The sequence below is a fragment of the Heterocephalus glaber genome, unplaced genomic scaffold (assembly GCF_053883595.1).
Source record: "Heterocephalus glaber isolate CG9 unplaced genomic scaffold, H.glaber_assembly_v1.0 deba00001067, whole genome shotgun sequence".
NCBI classification, from domain to species: domain Eukaryota; kingdom Metazoa; phylum Chordata; class Mammalia; order Rodentia; family Bathyergidae; genus Heterocephalus; species Heterocephalus glaber.
The window spans coordinates 1750162-1770191 of record NW_028258187.1 but is presented as its reverse complement, the minus strand read 5'-3'; the positions used below and the strand labels follow the sequence as shown (position 1 = coordinate 1770191).

General features: G+C 50.8%; 2 long non-coding RNA genes across 2 annotated transcripts; one reads left to right on the top strand and one right to left on the bottom strand.

Annotated features, from left to right (window-relative positions):
* Nucleotides 1-2756: 2756 nt before the first annotated feature.
* Nucleotides 2757-9914, top strand: LOC147828474 (uncharacterized). The gene is made up of 2 exons (XR_015450734.1): nt 2757-3170; nt 8201-9914. It is a non-coding gene; the product is annotated as an uncharacterized LOC147828474 (long non-coding RNA).
* Nucleotides 9915-14066: 4152 nt separating this feature from the next.
* Nucleotides 14067-18507, bottom strand: LOC110346216 (uncharacterized). The gene is made up of 3 exons (XR_002390121.2): nt 18041-18507; nt 16580-16693; nt 14067-15937 (listed from the first exon to the last, which is right to left on the bottom strand). It is a non-coding gene; the product is annotated as an uncharacterized LOC110346216 (long non-coding RNA).
* Between the last annotated feature and the right edge of the window lie 1523 nt (nt 18508-20030).

Here is a 20030-nt window from a genome sequence, read left to right as displayed (position 1 = left end):
CAGGGGCAGCTTACAGACACACACAAGTCCACTGAACTGCAGGGTTGGATTTTTAAACATTTGAATTAACTCCCAATAGGTAAAACTTGGGAGCTAGAATCCACACAGAATCTGTTTTTTACTTTTCCAAAGAAAGTTAACCTTGTCAGCACCCAGCTCAAATGGCCTGGGGTCATAGCCAGCTCCAGAGGAGTCTCCTCCACCTAAAGGACCGAGCTGCCTCGGAACCCTGCCTCCCCATCAAGTCTATCTCTGGTGGCCTTGCAGCCTTAAAGAGGGCCTTGCTCTGTCTTTAGCTGTCACCAGAGCCACAGCTTTGGAACTGTGGCTAAACTGGCATTCTTAGACAGAGCAGGGTCTAGGGCCAGGGATGCTTCCCACAGCATCTTCTAGGAGGAACTTCACTGATGAGGTGCACCTGCCACAGAGGACGTAAGAGAGTTTCCAGTGGAATGAAAATTAACTTTCATTTTATTAACTTTTTTATTTCAGTATGCACTAGAAAAATATTACTAGTCCATTAAACCACTGATCTGTAATAATACACATCCCCCTTTTAAAATCTTCATGAAAAAAATCTTCATGGATTAGTTCTGCAATATACAAAATATCTACTACATATAAAATGAAATAAACTATGTGCAAACACTCCAAACAGCATAGAAATAAGGCGTAAGGAATAACTAATTGTCTCACTCTGGTCACACCCCCTTTAGAAGTAACCAGATCTTAGATCCTACAATTGTTCTTCTACAGTTTTCTTTATAAATGCACAACACATACGTGCATCCTGAGACAATGTGCTTGGCTTCGCATGTTTCACAAGTTATATACAAGGTGCATATCTGTGTCTTGCTTGTTTCGTTCCTGGCTGTATTTGCAAGATCTGCCCTGAGGAAGTCTATACACAGCGTTCATGCAATCTCTGCACTCTCAAAAGCTTCTACTCTGTCACATATTACAACTCGAGCTCCTGTGTTGATGGCACTGAGGATGCCTACCTTCAAATTTCCCAAGTTCTGTGTTTCTGATTTGCTTTGCAGAGTAGTGTGCAGCCCCGCAGCCGTGTAGGAATGCACCCGCTCTGCACCTGGGGCGCAGCATGCTGCCAGCCACTCTGCTCCGTCTCCCTGGGGGTGAGAAGGGAGACTCCGCTGCAGTCTTGATCTGTATTTCTCTGCCAGTAGGGAGGAGTATTCTTCCCCCATTCCCTCTGCACTCTGTTTCCTTGTGGTGCGATGTCTGCACACGCGCTGCACACTGGCGTGTTCTCTCCTCACCGATGAGAGCACTTTGTGTGTTCTTGATTCCCCTCCTTTATCAGTTATAAGTCCTAGAAAATCTTCTCGTTTGGAAGTTTTGTTTTGTGTTGTTAGGAGTGTATTTTCCTGGAAATGTTTAATTTAGGACTGTTAGATTTATCAAATTTTTCATTGGTGCTTTTTAATTTCTGGTCTGATATAATTATATCTTTACTCTAAATCTACAAATAAGCCCAAAACATAAAATTTCCCTCTAAGTATTAGTTTTGTGTCTTACACACAAATCTTTAGTCTTTCTGGAATGCGAGCTTCTGTGGGCTCCTGCTGGTATGCTGTCTTATGTAGCGTGGCCTTAAAAATACCCCACGGCTCACGCTTGCCACCCCATTCTGCTCAAGCATCTTGGCTGCTACTGTTACTTGTTCTCTGGTGGGAATGGTGTCACCTTTTCAATTGCGTTTTCTAAATGCTTATCGCTGGCACATGGAAATTCACTAATTAAAACACTAAGCTTCATTCCAGAAAACTTGGTAAATTCTATTTAGCCTAATAATTTATCTTTAGATCATGTGAATTTGTTTTGTGTGGGCCAAAAATACTATCATTAATTAATGATAGTTTTGTTCCACAGTATCCTTATTGTATTTCTGGGTTGGTTTGGGGGGGGCGGGTATTGGGGATCGAACTCAGGACCTTGAGCTTGTGAGGCAGGCAGCAAAACCACTGCGCTAAATCCCGGCCTTATTTCTGATTTTAAGAAGAATACTCACAATGTTTCATCATTGAGTACGATGTTTGCTAAGGGTAATTTTTCTTGTGTTTTTAATTTACTAAAAGTGTCTTTTCATGAATGGGTATTAAATTTGGTTGCATGTCTCTTCTACATCCATAAAAAATCATACAGTTTTAATATTAGAGCAGGCTTGCTTTCTTTGGAATAATTCAATGAGTATATTATGGTAATCATAGCATTTTCTTTTATACACTTTTTGCTAAAATACTTGGACAAGGTTTCTGCACCTATGATCCAAGAGTCCTTTTTCACACAAGCGTTCTTTGGGTTGGGAATTATAAAATTAGTCCGAAGGGTTCCCTGTTTTGCTGTCACCTGGGAGAATCTGCAGAATGTGTGAGTTACCTTCCACGTTGTAAATCTAGCCTGAAAAATCCTCCTGAGGTGGGCAACATAAATTAATTTTCTTCTTTCCGAATGCTAGCCCAGTGGAGTGGGTGAGAAACGGGGTGTGGTAGAGGGAGCAGACGGAATGGTTGAGGCCAGCACCCCATGCAGAGCCCGAGGCAGCCCCAAGGGTGAAGGACCCACAGGGAGCCCAGGCTGGACGCCCAGTGTTTCCCCTCCAGCTATGTGAATTCGGCCAGTGCATCTCTTCTGATTCTGAGCTTTCCTACATTAAAAATCAGTGCTTTTGTTTCTTTTGTTTCTTTTTGGTTTTTGGAGGAGAAATATGTGCTCTGAGAAAAGAGCTCTTGTGGGGGGCCTTGCCCCCCCGCTAGAACTCTTGAGTGCCTTTTACGGACATATCCGGGCCTGCTGCAAATCTACCCGGCAACAAGGAAGTAGCCCCAGTACCCTCCTCTTGCTCCTCCCCTCTAGCCCTACGGTATATATGTTGTAACAGCTTCTGCAATAAACGAGACTTGATCAGAAACCTGTCTTGTCTCCATCTCTCGTGTCCCCTGTCCCCTCTCATCCTCGCTCCCCCTCTAGGGTCTCCGTTGACTTACCCGCGGGCCGGGACAAGTGGCGCCCAACGTGCGGCCAGAGAACGGGGGATCCAGTGAAGGACGCTGCTCAGGGGCCCTAAGATTAAGATTGAGGAACAAAGAGCACACTCGACACGGGAGAGGCTTGCAATTGACGTGGACCTGCCGTCTTTTTGCACCTCGGTAAGTTGAGCAGCGATTATGGGACAGGGCATTAGTCAGCACGAATTGTTTGTGCAAGGTCTCAAGAAGACATTACAGGCACGAGGGGTAAAGGTTACAGTCAAACAGTTGTTAAGATTTTTTGATTATATTAAAGATCTCTGTCCCTGGTTCCCTGCTGAAGGAACCATTGACGAACAGAGATGGAAAAAGGTGGGGGAAGCTCTCCAGGATTATTATGCCACTTGCGGACCCGGGAAGGTCCCTATTGCGGCGTTCTCATATTGGAATTTGATTAATGATATTATTTCTCATAAAGCGAGGGATCCACTGGTGGCGCAGGCTATACAGGCTGGGGAGGTAGCTCTCCGAGATGGTAAGGGGCTGACACCCGCCAGTGATTCTGACGCAGTCTCCCGGGCCAATATGGCGCCGGGGCCCAGGCCCGTTGAGACCACGACTTCTTTGTCAGACAAAGAAGAGGACTTGATGTCCTTTGACAGTGACGACGATCCCGCCCCCGACGGACATGACGTCCCTTCGGACCAACCCCAAACGGCCACGAACCCTGCCAAGCCCTGTAGGGCAGGGCCTCGCCGAACCCCTGCTTCCTTGCTTTCCGCCACCGCCTCTAGGACAGCCCCACCCTCGCGGAAGGTTCCGCCCCTATATCCCTCCCTTCAAGCCTATCGTGGCCCGCCTCCGCCCCCAGATCCGCCCCAAGAGGGCTCCGGGTCGGAGGAGCCCGCGGGGGGAGCATTGTGGGGCGACTCCGGATATCCCCCTCCTTATATCTCTTCAGGCCCCGACACTCCCACTCTGGCATGTCCTGTTGTTGATCCCCAAAAGGAACTCCGGGACAAAATAGAATTTCTAGAAGAACAGATAAGGTTAAAAAAGGAACACCAAGAACTTATTACCCAGCTTGAAGGCTTAAGAACAGGCAAAGCCCATAAAAATGTCCGTAGAGAAGACAAACTTAAGCCACGACCCCCCGTTAGAGGGGCGGCCCCTAGGGTGCCATCCGGGTCGGGAGTATCCCTGAAACTTAAAAATGCGGAAGCCTTTCCCGTAACTAAAACTACTGACGCACAGAGACAGGCGTGAAGACACCACAGTGGTTTTGATTTTAAGGTCATTAAAAAATTTAAAACGGCTACAGCTCAATATGGGGCCAGTGCACCTTACACCATGGCTATTTTAGAATCGGTGGCAGAAAATTGGCTCACCCCAATTGATTGGCAGACTCTGGCCCGCGCCACCCTTACAGGAGGTGATTATTTATTATGGAAATCTAAATATGTTAAAAATTGCCGAGAAACTGCTAGGCGCAATGCTCAGGCGGGGAATGGATGGGTGCTTGACATGCTCCTTGGGGAGGGGGCCTATGCCGCCAACGACCAACAAATACAATTTGATGCGGGGTTATATGCCCAGATTCAGACTGCAGCCACTAGGGCCTGGAAAAAGCTCCCCTCCAAAGGAGACGTGAGTGCCTCCCTCACTAACATTCGGCAGGGCCCAGACGAGCCATTTGCGGACTTTGTCCACCGCCTTCTCACGGCGGCAGGCCGGATTTTTGGGAGTGCGGAGACAGGGACGGATTTCGTTAAACAGCTTGCTTTTGAGAACGCCAATGCCGCCTGTCAGGCCGCTATCCGCCCCTATAAAAAGAAAACTGACCTTTCCGGCTACATTCGCCTTTGTTCTGAGATTGGGGCCGCCTACCAACAGGGCCTTGCCATGGCGGCCGCCATGCAAGGCTTCACAGTCAAACAATTTTTGCAGCGCCACGTCGGCAATAAGTGTTTCCGGTGTGGGGCCACCGGCCATTTTGCTAGAGAATGCCCGACCACTAAAATGCAGGGCCCCAATGCTCCGCCCCCAGGGCCCTGCCCCCGATGTAATCGGGGGAGGCATTGGGCGAGTAAGTGCCGATCCAAAACTGATGCCCAGGGCCGACCCCTTCCCCCTCTTAAGGATTCGAATTCGGGAAACGGGAAAGGGGGCCAGCCCCAGGCCCCCAACTCCAAACAAATTTACGGGGCGCTCAATTTTGCTCCAATAAACAGCAATCCATTTCAGACCTCATCAGAGCCACAAAAGGAAGTGCCGGATTGGACCTCAGTGCCACCACCCACACAGTATTGACCCCAGAAATGGGAGTCCAGGCCCTCGCCACAGGAGTCTTTGGACCCTTACCTAGAGAGACTTTTGGCCTCGTAATAGGCCGAAGCAGTAGTACCATAAATGGGCTGTTGGTTTACCCAGGAGTGATAGATAATGACTACTCTGGGGAAATTAAAGTTATGGTTTCTTCTCCCAAAGTTATTAATACCATTCAATCAGGCCAAAGATTTGCTCAATTGCTACTCCTTCCCCTTCTCTCTACCTCTAATAAGGCTCTAAACAATGCCCGAGGCAGCCAGGGATTCGGCTCATCTGATGTTTACTGGTCAGAGATACTTTCAACACAAAAGCCTCTCGTGACCTTGTGGTTAGATGGGAGACAATTTTCTGGGCTGGTTGACACTGGTGCCGATGTAACTATCATAAAGGGAGAGGATTGGCCTCAGGCATGGCCATTAAAAGACACCCTCACCCATCTTGGGGGTATAGGTCAGAGTGAAAATCCTAAACAAAGTGCCAAAGATCTGACCTGGAGAGACCAAGATGGTAATCAGGGCACCATTCAACCTTATATCATTTCAGGGTTACCTATTAATCTATGGGGAAGAGACTTACTATCACAAATGGGGATAATTATTTCCAGCCCCAATGAAATTGTCACTATGCAGATGTTTAAAAATGGGTACATTCCAGGAATGGGACTGGGGAAACACCCTACAAACCTTACTCACCCCATTGAGCCTGTCCCTCGGCCCCCTCGGGCAGGGCTAGGCCATTTTCCATAGGGGCCATTGACACTCCTGCGGCCCATGCTGAAAAGATTACCTGGCTCTCAGATGATCCAGTGTGGGTCGATCAGTGGCCCCTCTCTAAGGAGAAATTGTCAGCAGCTCAACAGTTGGTGCAGGAACAGCTTCATGCTGGCCATATTATTCCTAGCCACTCCCCTTGGAATACTCCCATTTTTGTCATTAAAAAACGGTCGGAAAAATGGAGACTCTTACAAGATCTTAGAGCAGTTAATAAAACCGTGGTACTCATGGGAGCTTTACAACCTGGTCTCCCTTCGCCGGTAGCCATTCCCCTTGGGTATTACAAGATTATTATTGATTTAAAGGATTGCTTTTTCACCATTCCCTTACATCCTGCTGATCAAAAACGCTTCGCATTTAGCCTTCCAGCGACCAATTTCTGTACCCCAATACAGCGCTTTCAGTGGCTGGTTCTGCCCCAAGGCATGGCCAATAGTCCCACCCTGTGCCAGTCATTTGTAGCCGCGGCACTCCAATCCACCCGAGACAATTGGCCTCAAATGTATATTATCCATTACATGGATGATATCCTTGTAACGGGGCAATTAGGAAGTGAGGTTTTAGCTTATTATGCTGACCTTCGACGGACACTTGAATCTCATGGCCTCCAGATTGCCCCTGATAAGGTTCAACTAAAAGACCCTTATAACTACCTCGGATTTCAGATGAAGGGACGTCACATTTCCTCCCAAAAGCTTACCTTGCGGCTGGACGGTCTTAAGACTTTAAATGACTTCCAAAAATTGCTAGGAGACATTAATTGGCTTATGCCCTATTTAAAGCTCACTAAACATGACCTGAAGCCTCTCTATGATACCCTACAAGGTGATAACCACCCTACTTCACCTCGACAGCTCACTGCCGAGGGGCGTAAAGCCATCAGTACAGTGGAACAAGCCATTCAAAATCAAACAATTACTTTTATGGATTATAACTCTCCTTTACAGTATATCATCTGCAAAACCTCCCTCTCTCCCACTGCTGTCTTTTGGCAAACCGCTCCCCTTTTGTGGGTTCATCTCCCAGTTTCCCCTAAGCGGGTCTTTTACCCCTATTATGTTGCAGTTACAGACCTAGTTATCTTGGGCAGAGACCATGAAAAGATGTACTTTGGAAAAAAACCTGATGTCATTATCCAACCCTACCCTAAGGACCAGGTCGATTGGCTTATACAAACCACCGATTCCTGGCCAATTGCTCTTGCTTCTTATTCAGGGTTATTGGACAACCACTATCCTCCCAGCAAACTTATTGACTTTGCCAACAGACATGACTTCATTTTCCCGAAGATCACTTCTTGCTTTCCTCTGCCAAAGGCTCTACCCGTTTTTACAGACGGTTCTTCCACTGGAATGGCTGCCTATGTGTGGGATGATAACATTGTCCAGTTCCAAACCGCCCACTCTAACCTACCCGGCCCACTTGCAGAGGGCAACCGCTTAGCAGACCTAGCCACAAGACCTCAGGCTTTTGCCTATTCAATAAATACTGATGCCCCCAGTCCGATTGACCAAACACAGAAGGCACACCAATTCCATCATCTTAATGCTCACACGCTTCGCCTTATGTATAAGCTTACTAGAGAACAAGCTAGACAAATTGTTAAGGCCTGCCCTACGTGCACTCTGCACCTTCCTACACCTCATCTGGGAGTTAATCCTCGTGGCTTGATTCCAAATGCCCTATGGCAAATGGACATCACACATTACCCTAAATTTGGAAATCTTAAATATATACATGTCAACATTAATACATATAGTGGATTCATATTTGCCACCCTGCAGTCTAGGGAAGTTACTAAACACGTCATTGCTCATCTCCTCACTGCCTTCTCAGTGCTTGGCTGCCCACAACAAATTAAAACAGATAATGGTCCTGGCTATATCAGCTCTGGCTTCTCCAAATTTTACAAACAATTTACAATAACACATATAACGGGAATCCCATATAATCCACAGGGACAAGGCATTATAGAAAGGGCTAATCTCACACTTAAAATTACTTTAGACAAAATAAAAAAGGGGGAATGGTATCCTACTAAGGGGTCTCCTAGAAATCTGATATCACATGCACTATTTATTCTTAACTTCTTAAATTTGGATGCCAAAGGTTTATCTGCAGCCAATCGTTTCTGGCAACCAGAGACGCAACGACAATTTGCCTCGGTGATGTGGAAAGACCCCCTGGACCACTCATGGCACGGGCCGGATCCTGTACTTATCTGGGGCCGAGGATCGGTGTGTATTTACTCCAAGGAAATGAAGTCAGCCAGGTGGCTCCCAGAACGCCTAGTAAAACAAGTTGATAGGTGTGCTGATGATGCCGATGACCTGACGTTGTCCAATCTTAACCAGTTAACAATGGCGCCTACAATTACAATCTAATAATCATCAAGAGTATAGTATAATTCAATTTGGCTAGTTATATTTGGGTGCACCCTAATTTTACACACTGTCTTATATGTTTGTCTATTGTCTGTTGTTTGTGTTTGTACAGTTGAGCTCAATATGTTCCTTCCTCTTCAAAGGATATTCGCCTATTGTTAAATTGACTTATAGATAATATTATTAAACTAAAGACATGCTTTTCTTCCCAGGTTGTTAATTGATCAAAGTACCACTGAAATTTATTTTATGAAAGTGACGTGCATTGTTACCCACACGCAACAATCAAATTACAATTAACAGTTATAAAATAAAAAGATATATATTCTTAATTGTTTGTCAAAACGATTATAGATGGGAACTCCCTTTGATGAATATAGAAGTGGCCACCCAGAAAATGATTATTCTGGTCTTAATTCATTAAAGGGACCCCCTAGTAAATTTTATATTATATAATCTTATGGGAGACATATCACAATGAATATTATCTAAATATGTTATAAATTGATTGTATTGGTTGTCCTTGATATTTAAGCACTAAATATGTTGTTACAAAACGTTCATATTGGTTAAGTTCTGAATATGTTATTGTAGCATGTCCACATTGGTTATCTTCAAAAGCTTAATCAGGGTAGCTTAACTCTCTTATTCACAGTCTAGCCTTAAATGAACATTGCTGTTTTTATGCCAACAAATCTGGGATCGTCAGGGGAAAAAATTCGCGAACTTCAGGAAGATTTAAACAGATGACGACAAAAATTCACTCAAAATCCCCTCTGGACTGGCCTCAATGGTTTCCTCCCTTATCTCTCCTCCCTTTGCTGGGACCCTTATTGGGTCTACTCTTGCTCATTTCTTTAGGGCCCGTACTTTATAACAAAATCATGGCCTTTCTTAGAGCCCAGATAGAGGCAATAAAAACAGCGCCCATACAGGTCTACTATAATAGATTGGCAATGGCTGACCAGGACGAATGTCGGACCATCGATTAGGTCCTTGCCGTGGCGAAGTGTTCTCGCCCCACCTGGTGAGTGGGCTGGCAAGCCAATGACAGGCAACTGAGCAAGCGTGCCATGCAATGAGAGAGCCCTCGTGTGCCGCCTAAGACAGGTGCCAGAGCCTTGATTCTCCGGTTAACCGATGACGGGTAAGGTGCACGGTGCAGACACGTGTGTTGCTCTGACCCAAGACAGGCTCAGCCCCCACAGGCTTGGCTCTCCTGACGCCTTTCTAAAATTATAATTTTAAAGGGAGGACCTGTGGGGGGCCTTGCCCCCCCGCTAGAACTCTTGAGTGCCTTTTACGGACATATCCGGGCCTGCTGCAAATCTACCCGGCAACAAGGAAGTAGCCCCAGTACCCTCCTCTTGCTCCTCCCCTCTAGCCCTACGGTATATATGTTGTAACAGCTTCTGCAATAAACGAGACTTGATCAGAAACCTGTCTTGTCTCCATCTCTCGTGTCCCCTGTCCCCTCTCATCCTCGCTCCCCCTCTAGGGTCTCCGTTGACTTACCCGCGGGCCGGGACAAGCTCTGGTAGACAAAAGTGGCAATTTAATAAATGTTCTCTCTCCCACCTACTGCCATGGCCTCCAGGACCTTAGCCAAAGAAAAGCAAACTTATTTTCCTTTCTGAACATATTCTGGGTTCCTGGTTTCCAACTAGTGCGCTAGGAAAAGGTAGAGCCTTGTGGAGGAACTGGACATGTACTCACGCAGTGCTCAGAAGGAATGGGGGTCTTGTCGGTCTCGGCTCACACTCCACCTGGCCACGCTGGGTCTGCTTCCTTCTGCCCCTGAGCCAAGGCTCCCCGGAGAGTAGATCATCGCTGTATGCCCACAGTGAGCCACTGCCAGAGGACCCGAGAGGACCAGGCAGCTCACGTGGCACTGAGGGTCCTGGGACAGTGCTTGGTCCTCACCACACCCCGGCATCCGCCTCGCATCCACGTCGGGTTCACCTAAGACTACACAGAGCGACTGGCCCCCGGGACCCATCAGGGAAATCAGCTCCACAAACCAGTCACCGCCACTGCCATCTGCAGAGAGAAGTAGGCAGCCCCCTCTGCTGGCTGTGAGCCCTCCACGCTGGAGAAGAACGAGCTCCAGCCCGCAGCGCCCTGGTGCCTGCGTCCAAACCAGGATCTGCTCTCAAGCAGCTCAGGTGGGCAATTTGGAGAGAGTGACTGGACAACTTTTGCCACTTTCTGCAATTTTAGTTAAACCTGCTTCATAGAAAAGATGGGGTTTCAAGCATGTCAGGAAAGCTGCTCATGACCCACACTCCATTATCAGCAGTTTGAGGACAGGAATCTGTCTCCTGGTTTAGTTTAATCCTCAAGATGGGGCTGGCACTCAGAGTAGCTGCTCAGTTAAAATTCCCTGAGTGCTCTTCTCTCTGAACTCAATTTGCATCATGTGTACTTTGGCTCCTGCCTTCCGGGTAACTCGCCATCTTCCCTTTCCCACACCCCCTCCTTCCCAGACGTGGCCAAGCTCCTTTCCAGCAGAAAGCCCCTGACATTGGTCATGCTCACCCACCCCTGGGTGCCAGCCCTCCACCTTCAGAGTTTGCTCCATGGCACCTTGCTTGGCACATTTCCCAAAATGGTTACTGATCGCCTCTGGGGTCTTCTCTAATCAAAGATGGGTGCATTTCTGGAACCATGCAAGGTCTCTAACCCTTTGCTCAGTAAATATGCCTTAGAGATGGAATGTAGGGAAGAAGAACGAGCAGACAGCCGGAAAGGTCGAGCTGGGCTAGGGGCGCCGGACAGGCAGTGCTGGGGTGCGGAGCTGGGAGCAGTGAAGCTGCCCGTGACACTCTCCTTCCACGGCCGCAAACAGAGAGGCGGGAACCCGCGGAAGCCACAGACTCTGGAGAGAGAAGGGAGTAGGTTTGTGTCTCCTTTCAGTGTAGCCCTTGAGGCGACAGGGACTTGGCCAAGTGACCCAACCTTGGTTTGCTGTGTCTAGAGGGCCACCATCGTCCTCTCGGGGACGGGCCACCTGTTACCACCCTGCTAGGAAGCTGCAAATAGGAAGCAAGGGACCATGTGAAGGAGCTGGGGCTGAACCTCAGTGTGGCTGTTGTCAGATGCCCTTGCCGAGTCCAGAACCCACAGGATGGGGGCCCGGTGGCGGCGCCTGAGTGGCCAGCGCTAACCCCGAGGATGACAAGGATGATGAAACGGGCTCTGCCCAAGCTGTGCTGGCTTCTCCTCGAGGCTGGGCAGTCATGGAGAAGATACCCCGCCCCTTCGTTTGTCTTCCCTTTTAACAGTTGTGTCGGACACCTACTGTGTGCTGGGAGCGCCTCCCTCCTCCATCGCTGGTACTGCGGAGACAGCACTCCCAACCCTGAGCTGACCCGAGCCCAGGGCTGGTGTCCTAGCGGGGAAGACAGGCGGCAGGAGGCAGGGTGGGGGATGTGGAGGCAGTGAGGGGCAGTGGGTCCACAGCATGGTGCTCACACCGGACGTCTGCATCCTTTTCCGAAGTCTGCTCTCGGGCTCCTGAGCTCACTTGCCAGCGTCAGGGGAGTACCGCCTTCGCTGGCTCTCTGCCGGCCCCCCTTCTGTCCCTCTGGACCCCCGGGGTATAGGGACTTACAAGGCTTCGCCTCATGCAGCAGTGAAGCACAGCAGTGAGGCTGGAGTCACAAGGGCACCGTTCTTCGCAGGAGAAGCTAGGACAGGGCCGAGCTCACTGTGGTGACCGGCAGAGACCCTGCCGGGGAAGGGCTCAGAACCAGGCTCTGCCCCCACAGCGCTAGCGAAGCTTCTTGCAGATCGGAGACTGTGGTCCCCTGGCAGAGTTGGTCCTCCTGACCAGGGTGCTCAGCAGGCACTGCCCAGCTCCGGGGGCTGATGAAAGTTGTACCCCCAGGAGTGAACCGGACATCGTGGAGATAAAGGCTCTATATTTCCCAGCGCTGAGGAAATGCCCAGTGGAGACGAGCAGCATGGCTGGCAAACTGCTGTCTGTGGGTTCAGCCCAGCCCCACTCCTGGGTTTGGAAATGATGTTGTGCCCGCTTGCGGACATGCAGTCCAGAGCTGCCCTTGTACAAGGACAAACTTAAGAGACCATACTGTCCACAAAGCTCAAACTATTTACTATCTGGTGGTTTATGGAAAATAGCTGCTGGGCTTCGGCCTACAGTCACAGGACAGTTTTGCCAGGGTTGGGCTGGGCTCTCTCCCAAGCCAAGGAAAGGTCTCACTGAGACATTAACGCCCCCGTCCGCTCCCGCAGCAGAGATGCATGGACTATACTTCTGGGGCCCACACAGGCTCTCGAAGCAGGTGGATCCCTCCTGCCCCCTTGAGCAGCTATCTTCAGCCCTGCACCTCCCCTGCATTACGTTCAAGATGTGTGCAGTTGACAGACACATCCCGAATTACCTCTCCGGCACAGCTTGACTGCAGGGGGTGAGTTCTGTCTGCCCAGAATTCAAGGCTGTCCTTTGATCTATACCAGCGCCTCTCCAGTTGCAGTTGGATTGGGCTTGAAGGATGACAGATTCCGCTGCCCACTACCAGTGAGGACACTACTGCTAGGCCCTCTAATAATAGGATGGCTGATCATTACCGTATGAATGCATTGAAAAGGCAGTGCTCCTGTTCATTTGTTTGTTTGTTCGCCCATTGAACAATTGTGTTAAAGGCATTATGTGTTGGTTGATAAAGAATTTTTATTGATCCAACCAGAGAAGCAGAACTGGGGTGTATATAAATTTCTTCAGAAAAATGCCTTCTACACATGTGCACACCCTGGGGAAACATTCCCTGGTGCACACTACCTTCCGTCTCTGCGGAGCTCTCGGCGTCTCGAATCCCTGTGGTCTTGAGCACGTGCCTCTGCCTTTCTAGACCTGGATTTCTGCTTCCGAGAAGCATGGCTATGGGAATGGACACCATTCTGCTAAGGGGAAGCCAGGACGGAGCCGAGCACGCGGTGGCAACCCGCAGAGACCCTGACGCCGGGAAGGGCACAGGTCCCAGAGGTCCTGGCGAAGCTTCGTGCTGAGCGGTTACCACTCTCCCCACCAAACAGTTGCCCTTGTGAGTAAACTCACTACTCTTGTCCTGCTCAGTCAGACCCTATGTATCTGTGAGCCCAAAACTCCTCTGCCGCCCCCATGCCTCCTTCTACTTGGCATCCAAACCATCTCTTGACACCGGGGAGCTCTCAGGATGCACACAGCTCTTCAGAGGTGGGAGCCTCACACCCCTCTGAGGGGGCAGAGGCTCATGCATCACCCACACGTGCCTCCTTCCACCTCTCCTTCCACCTGGGCCCACACCCCTCGCCTCCTGTCTACCCTGTGACTCAGATGGAGCAGCGCACCCTCAGAACGGATAGACAATGTTCACAGAAGATGCCTGACTGTGGTGGTTTAGATCTACAATGCCCCAGAATCTCACGTTCAGAGGCGGAGCTCTTGGAAGGTGATGTGGTCATGGGGCCACTGTACCAAGCAGTAGATTAACCCATTGTTGAGCTCATGGCTAAATGTGTGGAGGTAGGGCCCTATTGGAGGAGATGGGGCACTGGATGGTCCCTTTGAAGAGTATCTCTTTCTCCACTTGCCCTTCCTGCTCTCTCTGCTGCCCAGCTGCTGTGACATGACCAGCTGTCCTCCACTGCACCCTTCCACCATGCTAGTTCTGCCTTTGAGCCTGCAGACCATGGACTGAACCCTCTGAGACCATGAGCCCAAATAAACCTTCCATCTTTAAACTGTGTATGTCAGGTACTCAGGTCAAGTGACAGAAAGGTGACTAAAACACTGATAAAGGACTGTCTTCCAAAACAGAAAAAACATGTAATACTCATCAATAAGAAAATAAGCAACCTCATTTAAAAATGGGCCAAAGACCTACATGTGAGAGGAGAGGACCTCTCCAAAGAGTATTTTTAAATGGCAAATAAGCATATGAAAAGATCTTCCACCTCACCAGGAAGTTTCAAATTAAAACAATGAGACACCAGAACACACCTCATAGAAGGGTCAAAACCCACAACACTGGCAACACCAAGTGCTGGAGAGAATGTGGGGCCACAAGGCCTCTTGTCCATCGTTGGTGAGGGTGCAAATGGAAAGGCTGACCTGAAGACAAGTGTGGCACTTCCTCACAGCACTGAGTGTGCTCTGACCTACGATCCAGCAGTCACCCTCCTGGACACAGACCTCAAGGAGCTGAAAATTGTTCAAGCAGGAATCCGTGCATGAACGTTTACAGGAACTTTATTCATAACTGATAAAACTTGAAACTGGTCAAGATGCCCTTCGGTGAGTGAATGGATAAAGGAATTGGAATATTATTCAGCGCTGAAAGGAAATGAAGTATTAAGCCATGAAGGGAGGCAGGCCAAACTTACAGCACATTCCAAGTGAGAATGGCTAATGGGGTGTGATGTCATTTCACACTGCGTGACTTTCCCTGCATTCATGACAATGCTGAAAAGGCACAGCCCTGCAGACAGTGCAAGGAGATCGGGGAAGGAGGTGCAGAGCAGGCCCAGAGGACATTTGCGGCCATGCAGCCTTTCCGTGTGTCATTATCCATTTGCCCAAACCCATCAAGTGTGAAATCCGACATACACACGGGCTCCGGCGATAACCACGATGTGTCCATCAGCTGCACACAGGTCCCTCTGGTGGGACACCCAGCTGAAGGCCATCCACAGCCCCGTCACATTCAGTCTCAGACCTGAGCCTCTACCATGGTCCCAGGGCCCTGCCTCAGCTTCCTGTGTCAGCGTCTGCACCTCTTTTCAGGTGCATGGCTCCACCTCTGCCATTTACCCACAGTTCCCTCCGCTGTCCACAAACTGCTCCCACCAGCCCTGTGCAGAGCCTTCCTGGATTGCAGCTTCAGCTGTTCATTCATTCAGCAAATGTTTATTATTCCAGGTACTGAGAAAAGAAAGCAGACTAAAGTCCCTGCCAGCACGGGGCCTGAGTTCTGGTTGGGCATCAGGAAAGCGAGCAGTAAACAAACCCATAAATGCAGATGGTGACGAGCTCTGAGGAGGGAAAGCCAGGTGAAGAGGGGCTGGGTGTGATGCCGCCACAGAGCAGGAGCCAGGGAGCCCTGGAAGGTGATGAGGTGAGGCCTCGGGGAGGAAGGACGCCTGCCTGGTGGGTGTCGGTGGGGAGCAGTGAGTGAGAACCCCTAAGCCCCTGGGATGCCGAGGAGCAGGAGGGAGGTTGGGACAGTCAGAGGCAGAGGCTGCAGGGCCGTGGGGTGTACAGGGCCTTGCTGGGTTCCATTCCAAGTGGGAAACTGTACTTGGACGGCATCGCTCAGGCTGGTGTGTTGAGGCCAGGGCCAGGCTGCAGAGAGACAAGCGCATCGAGAGGAAGGCGAGTTGGGAATTCTTCCCAGTGATCCACATCAGTTCGGGGCAGAGTCATTGTGTTAGTCAGCTTTGCATCACTGTGACAAAATACCTGACATAAACAATTCAAAGGAGGGGTTTATTCTGACTCATGGTCTCAGAGGAGGTCTCAGTCCAGGGCCAGCTGGGGGAGGCAGCACAGCATGGTGGAAGGGTGTGGCAGAGGAAAGCCGCTCAACTCATGGTGGCCAGGAAGTAGAGAGGAAAGAACCCAGAGAAAACGGAAGGGCAGGGAATAAGACATACCCTTCAAATGCCTGCCCCAGGGGCCTCCTTCCTCCAGCTGGGCCCCACCTCCTTACAGCCCACTGGGCGCTGAACTCCCTGACAGATTAATCTACCGATGATGTCAGCACCCTTGCGGTCCGGTCACCGCCCTAGGCCTCACTCTCAACACCATGGCACTAGGGGAACAGGAGTCTTTGGGGACCCTTCAACTTCAACTATGACCGAAGTAGAGACCACAGAGTGGCTGACAAAGAGTTGGGTTCTGGATGTATTTTGAAGAGAAAATCTGCAAGACACAGAGATGTACTGGAAATGGAGCATTTAAGAAAGCCAGAGACCCGAGATGCGGCCAAGGCTTTGTCCTGAGCTACAGATGGAATACGTGTGCATTACTAAGACAGGCAGCTGAGGGGAGCAGGAAAGGGGAACGAAACCTGGGGTTTGGGGTATGTGAGGTCACGGGTACCTGTTAAACAGCCAAGTGGAGAAGTCAAGAATGCAGCTTGCTCTACAGATTAGGAGTCTGCAGGAGACTGGGGCACTGCAAGGTTGAGGAGTCACAGATACAGGAATGGAAAAGCTAAGGAGAAGAGGAAAGAAGCTGTTAAGGAGGAGGAAACTGAAAGAGAGGCAGAGACAAAGACAGAGACAGAGACAGAGACTTTCCAGGCTATGTGAAGAAGGCATTTGCTGGGGCTAAGTTAAGCTAGACCAGGACTGAGAGCAGACCTTTGGGCTCCAGAAAGGGGTCGTTAGTAGCCTGCCAAGATTATTTCCTCAGGGTTAGAGTTGGGGTTCACCCTAACCCTAACCCTAACCTCTGCGAGCAGCTTCTTCCTCTTCTCTCACAGTTCTGTACTGACTCCTTAACACAGTTTGTAATTAATTATGTGTTGTGTGTCCATGTGTCTGTCTTCCCCTGGGTCCCCAGCCCACTGATTATGAGCCCTGAGAGGGCAGGACCAGTGTCTACAGCATCCTTCAAGGCCAAACACCGCTGGACCCAGAGTGGGACAATATTTCCTAGATGAGCAAATAAACCAAGGTCCACGTGGGACAACTGTTGTCCACTCATCCACTCTCTCACTTCACGAAAACCCTGGGGACCAGTGTCTGCTGCATCACCAACCAGCACGGGAGAATCTCGCTTCCCCCTGGCCAGGGTCAGTGTCTCTTGCAGACCCCGTGAGTCCTGCCAGGCCTGTCGTCCCATCCCGTAGTTCTGCGATGGTCTCAGCCCTCCTGACTTGAATCCTTAGCGTCCTCAGGGCTTCCCATGGCCTAGGGCTGCCTGGAGTGCCTTCCTGGGCCCCAGCACCTGTGAGCACAGGGTCACACACAAGCTGTGGAACGCAGTGCTCGCGGCTCAAGTCCCTCTGCCCAGCCCTCTCCTGACCACGGCTCAGACCAGGGCTGTGGAGAGAGTATGAGAACAGAGAGGCTCGGGGTGGGGCCTGCAGGATGGGGCAGCGCAGGACAATCCTCAGGACAAAGCGGAGCCACTGGAAGGTCCCCACAGGGCAGGCCTCACCTAAGGAAAGGAAGGTGAGAGTCCCGTAAGGACTAACTTGGCTCGTGAAGGAACTGAGTGCCTGGGGAGCTTAGTAAGTCAGATCTCCAGCCTAGGTGTGAAACCAGCTATAAAAAGTAGTGGAGTTCCACTTGCCCTTCTAAAATCACCCAGCTGCTCCAAAGGGAAGACAGGCAGGGGCCAGCCCGGCCAGCAGTGCAGCCTAGCTACTGACAACAGCGGTCCATTACCAACCCAAGATGGGCACCCTCGGCCCAGGAAAACCGGCTGACCATCTTAGCACAGAGCAAAAGGACAATTTCTTATGTCTACCCAAGGTACACAAAAATCTTACAGCACTCCTGCCTGCTCTGCACATGGCACTGTAAGTGTGCCTGGATGTTCCGGCCCGCTTACCATCATGGTTTCTTGGCCTTGCTTTGGGCTGAGGCGCATGGACCTGGTTAGCTGAAGGGACCTGGTGTCAGTCTCAGCGGTAAGGAGCAGGCTGGTGGGGAAGGGCCTGGCTGGAGCTGTGCACAGTCTAAGTGAGGTCTGCTCCGGTGCAGGTGGACAGCGACACCTGTGACCACAAAAGAGGGTGAAGTCCAGTCCACCAGCGGAACCCACCCGTAACCTCAGCCTCACTAGCACAGCTGAGGACAGCAAGACTGAGAGAAGAAACTTGACGACGGCCGTCTGCCTCGGCTGTCGGGCTGCCCAGGTCTGGAGCAGGAGCTTGGCGCTGGGTTTGCACACGCGTGAGCTGTGTGCACGTCAGAGTGGTGGTGGGAGACAATGTGTGATTTCTGTCCAGGAAAACTGTGGCCCTCCAAAGCCCGACAGGAAAACCTTGGTGCTGCTCGCACCTGCTGTGAGACTGGGACCCAGTTCCACACACTGCTGGGGCTGTGCGCTGAGTCTGGGTTACAGGCACGCCCAGCCCTCCCCTCCCACGGCTGCCCTATCTCTTACAACTGTGGGAGACAAGGGGAAGCAGGGCCCCAGGAAGAGCCATCTCCTGCCTGGCGGGTGGTCGCCTGACTGTAACCCAAGCCCCCGAGAGGAGTGGCCCCAAGGTGCTCCAAGCGGCTGTAAAACTGCTCCAGTGGCCTCTTTCTGAGTTCCTGGACCTCGGACCACCACCTCGAATTTGGAAACTGAGTCGGGCCCAAACAGGACGAACCACTCTCTGTTCAAGCCAGAAAGTTGGCCAGAGCCGAGAGGCCCTAAACGGCCCATGGATGATGTATTATTGCCTCAGCCCTGGGGTGAACTTGGTCCCCTACGCTGAGCCTCGCCTTTCACACTATTATTCTTAGAGATGTCGTTGCACTCCAGCTTAAACTAAAAATACAACTTCCAGGAACAGCAGAACCTGGCTTTAATTGTGCAGCTTGATACAGATGCCATGTGCTATAATTACATCTGATGGCTTTGTGTACTAGATACCACCGTGGGGAGCAAGGGGCTCGATTTGCTCCAGGCCTGTAGGACTCCCCTGGCTTCTGGGCTAGCGTTGCTCCCTGCAGCCGGTGCTTTGATGCCCTCGATTTGGGGCAAGTCATGTAAGGCAGAAGTGCAGCTCCCAGGAAGGTGTGCAGGGGAAGTCCCCCTTGAAGTGTCTCCCTGCCCACTCCTCCCTCTCGCCCATGGCCAGGGCGCAGCCAGGCAGGAGAAGGGCGTTGCCCCCTGGTCAGTGAGCAGCCAGCTCTTCCGCTGCCCCTCTGCCTCTGACTCCCGGTGAGCTGTCCTGAGTCTGGTTCCTCACTGGAAATCACACAGTACAGGCAGGATGAAGTCTGCACACCTCACACACAGACTGATGAGCACATGGTGTTCTGAGACTCCCTGCCCTGCACCAGCCCCACCACTAGGGGTCCTGCCGAGCACCTGCTCGGGCCACAGGAGGGACACACGGCACAGCCCACAGTGTCAGGCTGACAAAACCAGGTAGGCACAGCACAGTGTGGACACCACGCCGGAACAGAGGTCTCTGCTCACACCCCAGCACTAGCAAGGGAAGCTTCACTCTTGGGACGAATAGGAGCTCCAGCTGGTCCGGGAAGGGTCCTCAGGACAGTGGCCCTCTCTCCACTTAAGGATTAAGGAAGCAGCATCCTGAGGCTCTGCCTCTCAACACCATGGTAACCGGGAATGTTACCCTGGGTTCTACACCTTAGCTTAAGGTGGCCTTCACGAGAGCCCCTGCCTCCTGAGGTGGCGGGATGCTGTGTGAGGTGCACACCTTTGGCACACTGTCACTGGGGCACTCAAGAAATGCTGGCTGGTAATGGCATTGTGGGAAATAAAATTCTGAAAGATCCAAGCATCCCGGCAAAGAGAGGCGTGCGCAGGACAATGTGAGGGCTGCCTGGTGGCCTCACTTGATGGAGTCACAGAGTCT